The sequence below is a fragment of the Toxorhynchites rutilus genome, chromosome 1 (genome assembly GCF_029784135.1).
Source record: "Toxorhynchites rutilus septentrionalis strain SRP chromosome 1, ASM2978413v1, whole genome shotgun sequence".
NCBI lineage: Eukaryota > Metazoa > Arthropoda > Insecta > Diptera > Culicidae > Toxorhynchites > Toxorhynchites rutilus.
In genome coordinates this window covers 123449365-123462213 of record NC_073744.1, presented here as the reverse complement: position 1 = coordinate 123462213, position 12849 = coordinate 123449365, and the positions used below count along the sequence as shown (strand labels likewise).

The following is a 12849-nucleotide window of genomic DNA, read 5'->3' as shown; positions in this document are numbered from 1 at the left end:
ATACCCAATCTACAGGCCCAATCAACCAAATTGTCAAGAGAATCTTGCAAAGGATTATGAAGATCGGTGTTGTCTTTGCCTATTACCGATACTACACAATCATCTGCAAACTGTCTCAAAGTACAATTTCCCAATAAACAAACATCAATATCATTTACATAGAAGTTGTAAAGAATTGGACTAAGGCATGAGCCTTGAGGAAGACCCATGTAGCTAAGGCGTAAAACTGACGAAGAACCATGAGAAAAACTCATATGTTTTTCACGCATTAGGTTAAACAGAAAACTATTTAATTTCTGGGAAAACCTATTTAGACGAAGTTTTTGAAAAAGAACTTCAATGGAAACAGAATCGAACGCACCTTTGATATTTAGGAACACTGATGCCATTTTTTGCTTACTACACAAGGCAAAGTCAACCTCTGATGAAAGAAGCGCAAGACAATCATTGGTTCCTTTGCCTCTACGAAACCCGAACTGCGATGGCGAGAGAAGATTATTAGATTCAACCCAGCTGTCTAAACGATGGAGAATCATTTTTTCTAGTAATTTGCGAATGCAAGATAGCATTGCAATTGGTCTATAAGAATTATAATCAGACGCAGGTTTATCAGGTTTCAGAATAGCTATAACTTTAATTTGTCGCCACTCATGCGGAACAATGTTCTGCTCAAGGAATTGAACAGTTTCAACAAACGTCTTTTCGCATTATCAGGTAGATTTTTCAACAAATTAAATTTGATCCTATCTGACCCTGGAGCCGTGTTGTTGCAAGAAAGAAGGGCAAGAGAAAACTCAGTCATACTGAACGGAGGTTCAACATCATCATATGTCTCTAAGAAGGGAGAAGGTGCGGGGGCAGAGTCTGGACATATCTTCTTGGCAAAGTCAAAAATCCACCTTTCTGAATATTCAACTTATTCATTTGAATGAGATGAATTTCTCATTTGTCTGGCAACTCTCCAAAGAGTGCTCAAGGAAGTCTCTCGTGAAAGCCCATTTACAAAATGACGCCAATAGCCTCTCTTTTTAGCTTTAATGAAGCTTTTGAATTTACGCTCCAGATAAATGTAGTTATCATAACGTTCACGGGTGCCCAATTTTCGCCAATCCTTGAACGCATTCGATTTATCTTTATAGAGATTTGTACATTCTTGGTCCCACCACAGATTAGGAGGACGTCTACGAAACGAATTACCAGGAAAGCGCTTCGTCTGAGCATCAATAGCACTGTCAAGAATTAAACCAGTTAGAAAATTATATTCTTCCAGCGGGGGTAACTCATGAACTAATGCCACCGATTCTGAAATAATTGAAGAAAATCTCTTCCAATCAATGTTTCTAGATAAATCATGCTGAATATTTGTTGTTTCAGACGATTTTGAATTATTTGAAATGGAAATAGTGATTGGCAAATTATCACTTCCATGTGGATCTTGAATGACATTCCAATTACAATCTAAAGAAAAAGAGGAAGAACACAGAGACAAATCTAATCAACTAGCGCGGCCTGAAGATGGAACGATTCTTGTTACATCACCTGTAAATTGCCATGTTGAAGTCCTCGCAAAGATCAAAAATCAAATTGGCCCTTCGATCATCAAAAGACTCACCCCATCCAATTCCATGAGAGTTGAAATCTCCCAAAATAAGATTAGGTTGCGGTAAAAGTTCAACTATATTCACAAGATTTCTATAATTAAGCATAGTTCTTGGAGGAATATAAATAGAAGCAATGCATAAATCTTTACCCTTGATACGTACCTGACACGCTAGAATTTCAATTCCTGAGACTAAAGGCAGGGGAATCCTGTAAAATGGGTAGCATTTTCTAATACCTATGAGAACTCCTCCATAGCAATCATCGCGGTCTAAACGGATATTATTAAAATCATGAATGTTTAACACATTGTCCGAACGAAGCCATGTTTCAGAAAGAGTAAACGCATCACAATTAAAAAAATGGAGCATTTGCTTGAAAGAATCAAGTTTAGGAAGAATACTTCTACAATTCCACTGCAAAATAGAGGATTTCCCTGAATCATCCAATAAATTAGACATCGAAATTAATGAACGAGAGGAGGGGCCACTTTGAAGTCATTTGTTTAGCTATCTGGCTGATAGAAGGAAGCCAAGCAAAAATGATACCTTTCATTGAATCTGATATTCCGAAAAAATCAAGAATCCATTGAACAATTGATGAAAAGGAAATACCTCCTGAAAAAGATGAGGGTTCAGGAACCGATTGAGAAGTAATTTGAGAATGGCTTGACAATTCAGAGAAATGAACGTCATAATTTGAAGATCTCCAACCAGGAGGGTTATTCTTGGGTAGAGCAGAATAATTTGAAGATTCTGGCTTGTTAGAGATCAATCCTCTTTTTTTTAGATGGCTTAGAGGAAGAAGCAATTTTCCTCTTCCTGACTCTTCCTGGGATTACTGGATCAAATTGAGAATCCGAATCATCATCCTCTGATAAAACAGAGAAAGTATTTTCTGAAGCCTCGGGTACCTGAGGTGAAGCTGCCTTGAGCATATCAGCAAAGGATCGATTAGAACGATCCTTAAGTGATTGCTTGAGGTTCATCGAACGTAATTTGTATTTCGGACAATCCTTAATTGTATGAGGAACATCTCCACAAAAAATACATTTATCAGCATCTTTGTTACAAGTGACTTCGTCATGGTCGTCGCCACATTTTGAGCATTTCGATTTATTACAACAGTAGATTTTAGTGTGACCTAACTGATTGCAATTTAAGCAAGTCATTATTTTAGGGGTATATAACCGAACTGGAAGACGAAGTTTGTCAATAAGCACATAATTTGGAAGTGCTGTGCCTTCGAAGGAAATTCTAAAAGAGCCAGATGGATAACACTTTTTTTCTGTACCCTCAGATATCAAAGAGTTCAGAGATCTCACCTCCAAACTTTAATATGTGGAATATTTGCATTGTGAAAAATACCCTTAGCTTTTACAAAATCGTGAAGTTGAAGAGATTTTTCCGTAACTACACCATCGATTTCAACAATGTGAGCCGGAATATAAACTCTATATTCATTAGTGAACAAAGAGTTTTCCACTATCGCGTTAGCATCTTTGTAATTTGAGAGCACAACACGAAGTTTATCTTTATTGACTTTCGTCATTTCTAAGACACCTGAGTAGTTAGACGTCAGGTCTTTGCAAATTTGAGATACTCTTAGAGGTTTCCCTTTGGGACGGAAGAATACCACCCAACGGTTTTTCGATGATGCCGGGGCGTTCTGGTATTGTCTAATACGTGGAAGTTGAGCAGAATTAGGCAGAGATTGTGTCGAAGAATGGAGAACAGAGTCACTATTTGGTACAGACGAAGAGTTTGACTGCGACTGTTTTTGTTTTTTTCCTGAAAAACCGTAAAACCATCTGGAGGAGGGTCTGAGACCCTCATTTCAGCATCGGAGGGTTCATTACGAACTTTACCATGGGGACTTAACACATTGCGGACCGCTCACGAGTTTCCCGTGTTTCGCGTTCCGTCTATTACGGATGGATCACGAAATAAACCGTGTTTACACTCGATGGTTAAATCCTTGGTCTGCCAAGAATCTAACAAGGCCTACCGATAGCTCGCCTCCGTCTCATCCACGCCAAAGGAAACGATCTCATTTGTGGCATCCAAAAAAAAGAAGCGTACAAGTTTGCCCCAAAACGTGCAGTCCTTAATGTGTTAAGGTGAAGGTGGAAGGAAGCCACAATGGCGCTCATTTCTTTCATCTCCCTCCCTCACCCCTAGCCCGAAAATCAATAATTTTGCGAAACGGTGTGAAGAAAATGATCGTTTTCGTGCACTTCCCATCAAGTAATATTAACCAAACTCTAATCACTTACTCACAAGATATGAAATTTTCATCTGCCGTCGCATTGTATAGTGAAAAACGTCGGAAAACTCGAGCTAGTGCTCTGAAAGTTAAATTTTCACCTGTTAATACCAAAATAGCTCCAATTCTAAAGTGACCAGATGGTCAGAGGAATAACGCGGGACACAAAAAGCAAAACATTGTGTATATAGGTTATGTGAACATAAACCATAGTTTAGCGAGTCTAAACTGATCAGTATTATTTCTTTCTGAGTATCGGTATTCAGTTGTGATTTTTCGGTGGTTTAGATTTTGTTTACGCCCGAAAATCACTCGCTCAATCAGAGCATTTACGCCTGGCAAGCACGATTCAAATTCTACAATTTTCTTCAAATTACCGAATGGAATGCTCGAAAATTCCAATTCATTTTTCATCGATTTTAGTGTTAACGTATGCATTCAAAAAAATGGACTAATTTCGGATGGCGATGAAAGATAATTTTTTAGGAACAAATTTTCTTTAAATCTTACGTTTATTAAGTCTACAACAAAAATGATTCAAGGCTGTTGATTCGCAGCAGCACCACTATCAAGCAACTTGATGATTTTTCCATACTGCAACCTCCACCCCACAGCGAAGGAGTTGGACATCCTGAGGCGCTTTGTGTCCGCCAGATATAGCCGATCTGGTATTCACAATATCATCTCTTTGCCGCTCCTTAAGCCGGGAAATCGAAGCAACCGGCCAAACGGTGGAGAAGCCAAAATGGACATTTTTATGCGGAAGTGTCAGACGAGACCGGCTTAATCTGAGCAGCAGGCAATCACCCAGATGGAGTAGCTTGAGGTGAAAACCTTCTTTCCGGCGAAAGAAGTGAAAAACTTCTTTTCGTACTCATAATGAAAGACGAGACGTAGTTGATGCTAGAATTCAACGAATGGCAGAGGACCGGGTACTTTACGTTCCCCAGGTAAGCGATGATGTCGAATATATCATTCACATCAAGTTCTCGAAGAAGGTCCTTCTCTGACAGACGTGAAGGGAATGTCCAAACCGCTCTTCTTTCGAGTCATATGGTGAATGGGGAGATATATGGTATGAAGTGCTTGCAGGAGTTGGGAAGGTAATGTGATCTTTATACCGAACCTGCAAGCCCATTATGCAAAAGATCACTGGAGGATGGATAGGCTGGAGATAAACAGTGTTGCGAAGACCACCAACCTTCCTAACATTCCCCAGCTGCGTCCGATAGAAAACTTTTGGGCGAAAGGCCAAAATGGAGAGACAGACGACCACCAAAGCCACGAAAAGGTAAAATAACACGCCGATATACATCTTTTCATCGGCCATGGTTCAGGTTCCGGCCAACTTCCGTAAGACCGCCCAGCGTCTCATTTACGATACTTCACCAAAGAACTCTGCCTCTCCCTGTCGAGTATACACTAGTTCTTTCGGCTTATTTAAAACGTTAAGCCCTGACCAAGCTAGGGGACCAAAAGATGAACTTTTCGTCTGACTCACGTTGGTCCCTGCGGATCAATAGGGGACTTTTATATATATATCACATAACAACAGTTGCGATTGGTTTTTCAGATGTATTATTGACTACTAGTGGTAAAAGTAATGATAAAGATCGGTTCCTTTCGAAACAATTCGCGGAACAATGTTCCGGTCTTCAACTTCATTTTTCTCGAGTTGATGTGAATGTTACATAGGACATATTCAAAAGTTACGCGAGAATTGATCTATTTTCGTGTGCTTTGCTCTTCTCTCACAAACACTATTACCCCATTTTTACACGTAGTTTTTCCTATACTACTACAATGGCTTCCTTCCACCTTCACCTTAAGCCCGAATTTTATGTAAACATGTTGTTTGTTACTCCTTCCCCACAGCGCAAGCAGCGTGTGAAATCTATAAAAAACATGCTTGCTTTATTCGCTATATTGTTTACTTGTTTACTTACGGCCCACCATGAATGTAGTACTGGACAATAAAACATAGTTTTGACCCTCCTGTACTCACGCGCAAAATCATAACTCGTATGTCACAGACTGTGCGTGTCTCTGTAATTTTGCAATACGAAACATTCTGTAAAGTAAAAAAAAAAGATATAATTAAATGAAAAAACTGAAAATAATAAAAATAATTATAATAATTGTTAATAATTATAATAATTAAAAATAACAATTGATTTTATTATAGGGCTTTATTTTCTGTAAAGTTCCATCAATCAAAATCGTTTATTTTTTTATGGAAATTGTCATTTATGAACATACAAAGCAATTATTTTTCATTGAAATAGACCCGAGAGATTATTATATTCCTCAATTACCTAGAGGTAAAGGGTTAGCAACTTTACAGTTTTGTGTCTTCGTGTGAAAGAACCCTTAAAATATTTTGATGATCTGTCGGTGTCAAAACGTTAGTCGAAATCAGCAGTACACGAACGAGCAACGCTTAATAATTGTTTTTTGACGTAGGATTACGTCTTTCGGGAACATATTGGGGTACAAATTGAAAATCGAAAAACAAGCACGTCGTGAAAATTGTCCAATTTCAAACGCTTATTGCTTGGTCATTTCACGATGGATTGATGAGATTTTTGCGTCAATCGATTTCTGCACCCCATAACAATTTTTGATATTGAAGAAAATAATATATGACTATCGAACACTATCTAACTATCGAACAGTTAAAAAATCTCAACCCCTATCCTAACGGAAATACCCACTTCTGATTGGTCGAAATTGACGACACATGCGGCGGTTCACTAACAGATACATCAAAACCAAGCTGCCTGGGGGAAATCGGCATTACAAATGAATGAAAGTAGGGGGACTTTTGCTCCCACCGAAATGTGTTCCCTAACAGAGACATCTAAAACAGGCTGCCTGGGGGAAATCGGCATAGCAAATACATGACAGTAGGGAAAACTTTTGTTCCCTAACAGAGATTTCAAATTCAAGGTATCTGGGGAAAGTCAGCATGTTAATACCCTCGTGGTCGATAGTTTAACAAATGGCGCGCACAAATGGATAGTGCTCATTATAACTAGCGTGGACATTGCTGATTGCATACGTGCTGACAAATAAGTTGGGGGCGATGAGTGTTTTTAGTGTTTAAGAATATTGAAGAATAGTAAGAAAATTAAAGAATGATGTTTCAATGAACTGAATAGAACTTATGTTTGATAGAATATAAATGAAATTTTAATTTGGAACTTTTATATTGGTTACTTCGTGAAATTTCATATAAAAAAATTTTCTCTGTAATAAAGTAACACGTTTTTTTAGTGAGAAAAATTGATAAGTGTGTTCTCTCGTGATACGCATCACCCAATGACTAATCACCATCCTTCTATCATCAGTCGGTTGTGAACACTGGTGGAGTGAACAAACAATACCTAGCAACCAGACAAAACCGCTCTTTTTAGGGCCACCAAATCATTATCGAAGAGTTTAATAATGTTATTTTTCAAACATATCCAAAATCAGCATACAACAGAGAGCCTAACGGAATCCTACGTCAAATATGCGGTCGTGTCTCGGACACAACTCGCCTATGACTTTTTTTCCCAATTCATTTATTTGTAAGGCTCAATCGCATAAGCTTTGCTATCGCTAATTCAAGGTTTGTTTATACAATGTTTCAACTAATTGCTATGTTTAGTAGGATTCGACCGAATACTCGCGGTTTACTCGAGGTTAAAAGAGCAACAATTTTTATGGGACGGGTCAGGTTAGGGATATGGATATGAGGTACCGTTGTCTCAACCGAGAGTTGCCGCACGCACTGTAGCATTGTGCATAATGGCCAGGGAGAGCATCTGGTGTTCGACTATCTATTGAGGGTGGGCGACGGTGAGAAGAGGGGACAAGACAAACAAACTAATAACGAAAAAGAAAAACACAAAAGCATTAAATACTTATACTAGACCGTTTCACAAACATATAGATCAACTGCATATAGCAGATGTCACGAGATTTTAAGATGTCACCAAATTTAAGTTGGATGATCCCGCGTCAACGAGAAGCCGCCCCGCACGAAAACATAGCGACCGCAAGTAGTGAATCCTTCCGAAATTGCCCACATCAGTCCATTGCACGACGTTCTCAAAAACTGGGATATCTTTCAAACCTCATTGTGGCGTATTTTGCGAAAAGTTCTTGGGCTACATCCTTACAAGATCCACTTGACTCAAGTACTAAAGCAACTTGACCATATGAAGCGCCGAATCTCGTTGAATGTTGTCTATGCGTTTCGGTGTTTAAATCGACGATGGTAACAATTTATTAGTAAGTCAGTTTCATAGAGGCCTTTCGGGAGGATCACAGGAAAGTTGAAGTCTGTTGACAAGTGCTCGGAACTGGAATCTCTGCTGTCCATACAAATGAATCCGTGCTTATTCAGGATAAGTGATAACTTGCGAAGCGTGCTCGTTTTTTTTCCAAGTTGCTGTTTATTTTTAATGAGCTGCCAGGAAAGTAACATCGAGGTATTTGAATTTGCTCAAGTTGTTGCAACAGGCTCAACCATCGGACGTTCATCCCATCCGATTCTCGAACGCCAGATGTTCTGTCTGAGTTGTTTTCCGTCGACTACAAAAACAGCTACCGATCCTCAATATATTCATCACGATCTGAAGAGTTTGTCTCTTAGTAGGAATGAAAACACCCTGGATCGATGGCAACATTTCTTCGCGAAACAATCCATGTAACACGGAGATATCTGAATCCGGTCTCCAAATCACGCCGAGAATTCGTTCACTAGTAGATGACTTAATCACTGCAAAGTACTTGAATCTTTCTACGCTCTTTTCCCCGACATTTGTTTGAAGGTCGCTGGAGTTCGAGAGCCAGTTACGGTTATGGAAGCCAGCTTTTGAGTGTATTTCATTTACTTGTCTACACTGTACACTGTACCAAAAATCATCCAAATACTGGTGTTTTGTGATGGGTTAAGCCGTTTGTGGATACTGCTTAAAAATTCTTGGGCGATTCAATCTTTTATGAATTGTGCTGCAGAATCCAAACGTCAGCGTTTTCATTGTGAAGACATCAAATTTCTTGGACGAATTGTCTTTCGAGAGCCAAGTCCTATTCGCGACTAATTTGAAAAGTTCCACCTGACTGAGCCCGTAGGCACTTTGGCCTGGACTATCCAGTCCAGTGGCTTCGAGCACTCTGACTTACCGAACTGCTAACAAGCTTATTATATTTAGGGAACTCATACTGAGGAATTCTGTTGATGAGAATCTGTGGTGCTGATAGACTGTGTACTGAGGTTCTTCCGCCAATTGCAATTATAGATCATCCATACATTTTCGCAGTTCGAACAGCTGCTGCATTAGCTCATCGGGATTCTGCGTTGTAGAAATAAAAAAAATCCACCTGAGGTAGCTGTGTAATACTCCAACAGCTTCATTCAGGAAACCACTGGAGTTGATTGTTTTGGAAAACTGCATACCCATATTGCGAGGAACTGACACTTGAGTATTTGCTGGAGCTATATCGTTGCATACGGTACTTTTTGATTAACAGCTATGGGCTGCAACTGCATATCTTGTGCATCTTGTGCTCGGATGTGATTGGAATCACTTGCGATGTTGATTTCTGTCCAAGACGGAAAACTAGTGGAGATTGTTAACCCGGTACTGACTCGTAGTCCGGACTAATTGCTGAACCCATTTCTGGGTCCTTTTTGTACTACGACGCCTCTTAACACTTCCATTCTCCTCAAGTTGTGCTTGGACAAAATCTTACTTGTTGGCAAGATACAGTTTTGCCCGCTCGCAAATTCATTTAGTTGGTAGGATTATTATTTGTGCCAGGTATTTCCGAGAAGGAATCCATTCCTGCTTTAAGCGTTAGTAATTCTTTTTCTGCTCAACGAAATGGTAATAATTCTATTCGAAAGATAACATATCTAATAGTTATATGCTTGGTACTTATTGACACGATAAACATGCTTCAATAGCTTAAAAATAGCTTTGTATATAAGTGGGTGCCCGCTCCGAAATCCATTTAGTTATAATTGTGAAGCTGGTTTAGAATGTTCTCGCTCGCTCACCAAAGCACTATTTCCCGTTTCTATTCTACTGCCGATCTGATCGGAGCCTCAAATGTAAAACGAATTATCGTTGATCATTCGATACAGAATGCAATGGTTCCATTGGATTCGATAACGGAGAATACGAAATGTTTAATATAGAGAATATTTCATTATACAGGGTTTTCCATTTCGGGCTTCCGAAAGTATACAGCCCTGCGCTGACAACCGTTTGACATAGCTGTCAACCGAAGCGTCATATCGTTAGTTGAATGTCTGCCATTTTACAATATGGATCGTTTTAGCATCGCACAACGTGTTAATTTTGTTAAATTATACTATAAAAATGATGAAAAACCGGCAAATGTTTTTCGAGCATTATGGACGGATTTTGGTCGTCATGGACGGCCTACAGAGCACACAATCGCTAATGTAGTGCGTAAATTCGAACAAACTGGATCCGTAGCGGATATTGTGAACCCTGTGCATCATCGTAATGTGCGTTCGGCCGAAAATATTGCTGCTGTTGCTGCCAGTGTGGAGGATGACCCGAATGTTTCGATTCCACTTGCACCTACATCCATATAAAGTCCAACTGGTACAAAAATTAGAGCGTGGTGACCATGGAATGCGTCGGGCATACGTCGATTGGGTGAACGAACAACAGCAGCAAAATGCTGAATTTTCGCATCAAATTTTCTTCAGCGATGAGGCACATTTCGAGCTCGGTAGCTATGTGAACACCCAAAATTTCCGTATATGGGGCTCAGAAAATCCACACGTGATTGTTGGGAGGCCATTGCATCCGCCAAAAGTCACTGTTTAGTGCGCATTATGTTCTGGTGAAGTCATCGGGCCGTATTTCTTTGAAAATGAAGACGGCGAGACGGTAACTGTGAATGGTGAGCGTTATGGCCGCATGTTAACCGGTTTTTTTTTGCCACAAATTGAAGATATGGATACGGATGACATGTGGTTTCAGCAGGACGGCGCCACGTGCCACACAACACGATCGAACATGGCCATATTGCGAACGAAATTTGAGGGACGCATAATTTCGCGTTTTGGTGATGCCAATTGGCCGTCCAGATCATGTGATTTGAACCCGCTAGACTTTTTTTTGTGGGGTTATGCGAAAGACCGTGTCTATGCCAACTCTCCGCAAACTCTTGAACATTTGAAAGACAACATTCGTGAAGTTATGACCGAGATACCGCCCCATATGTGCCGAAAAGTCATCGAAAATTACCTGTTCCGGATCAAGGTGTGCGAGGAAGCCCTAGGTGGACATTTGAATGATGTTGTATTTCACACATAATGGCATAAACCAAACTTTAATTTGAAATAAAAGTTTCATCGAAATTCGAATTCTAAGTGTGTTTTATTTCAATTTACTTTCGGAATTTAAAGCTGGAAAACCCTGTATTAAAGAGACCGCATTATGATGAAAGCAACAGTGTCAATGTTGAATGTTTACGAAAGCTTTTTGATAGAATGGTGCGGAAGCTCACATGGGTTCCGTAAATCGTTGGTTTTCAAACTGTTAGGTGCACGGAGTTTGTTTACTGAATCGCTAGTTGGGTTGTTGGTTTTATACGTTGACAAGTAAATGTCTGGAAGAAGAGATACATACTGGCAATAAGGACACATCAGTTTTTTTTCAAAAATTCTTACTCTCGAAGGCCAATCGCTTGCTAAGCATCCATGCTGAATTTATTTATTTATTCATTTATTCATTTATTCATTTATTCATTTATTTATTTCATCAATCAAATGTAGACTAAGTACATATGTTAATAACTAATTGTTATTTCCACGGCACATGGTTTTAATTTGCTCTCTACTCATTGCGATGTCGATTTTGTCGCAATGACGATTGTACATAAGCATCATGCGATTTAAAGGAGCGTTGCTTGCATAATTTGTTCTAGACGCTTTTATTTGGTATAAGATCCTTGTTCTTATTTGACGTCTTGGTACATAAAAGTTTAAGCCAGATAACAATTCCGCTGACTGTACGCGTTGTGAAATAAGATCGTTTACAAAGAAAAGCATTGTAAGTTTTCTACGTTCATTAAGTGTTTGAATGTTGATCATGCAGCGAGCTTCGTATGAGGGAAGAGGGAATTATTTCCGGTTCAATTTACGAAGTGCATGCAAATGAAATTGTTTTGGGACAGACTCGTATGCGGATTCCACTCAATGCTGCAGTATTCCAAAATAGGTCTTACTTATGTGGTGTATAATGTTTTCATTGTATATGGGTCCTGGAAGTTGTGTGCAAAGCGTTTTATGAAGCTTAGCACTCTATTTGTTTTGTTTATTACTTAGTTGTAGTGTTCAATAAAGAGAGTCTAGAGTCAAGAATGACGCCTAGATCTCTGTTTATTCTACATTTTTTACAGTTTTCGTTTTCTAGGGATATCACAATATTTGGTGTTTGTTGTTTTCCGCTAAATGTTATTGAATTACATTTTTTTTGCATTAAGTTGTAAGAGGTTTTTTTACACCACGTTTAGGATACATTTAAATTCGCTGTCATTTCCAACTTCCGCAAAAATCTTCATGTCGTCAGCATATATGAGTACATTTATACGCTTAAGAATAAAGGAAATATCATTAATGTACAAAAGGAGAAGAAGAGGGCCAAGATGAGATCCTTGCGGCACTCCAGAAGTGACTTTAATGGGATTTGAATGGTTGTTTTGAAAACAAACTATTTGTTCATGTTCTATTAAATATGAGTTAAGCCATTTCAAAAGACTGTGTGCTATTCCTATTTTTTACAGTTTGAAGATTAATAATGGGATGTCGATTCGGTCAAACGCTTTAAAGTCCGTATAGAGGGCTTCTACGTGTTTGCCATTGCCCATTGCATTTAGTAAAAAGGTGACGAATTCTTCAAGTTAGTTGATGTAGAGTGGCATTTGAAAAAAAACGTGTTGTCTACATGT

General features: G+C 39.1%; 1 protein-coding gene across 10 annotated transcripts in view; it reads left to right on the top strand.

Moving 5' to 3' along the window:
* The window catches only part of LOC129761847 (sex determination protein fruitless), a 717406-nt gene that overhangs the window by 321734 nt on the left and 382823 nt on the right, over nucleotides 1-12849 (top strand). The gene's annotated exons all lie outside the window — the stretch shown is intronic.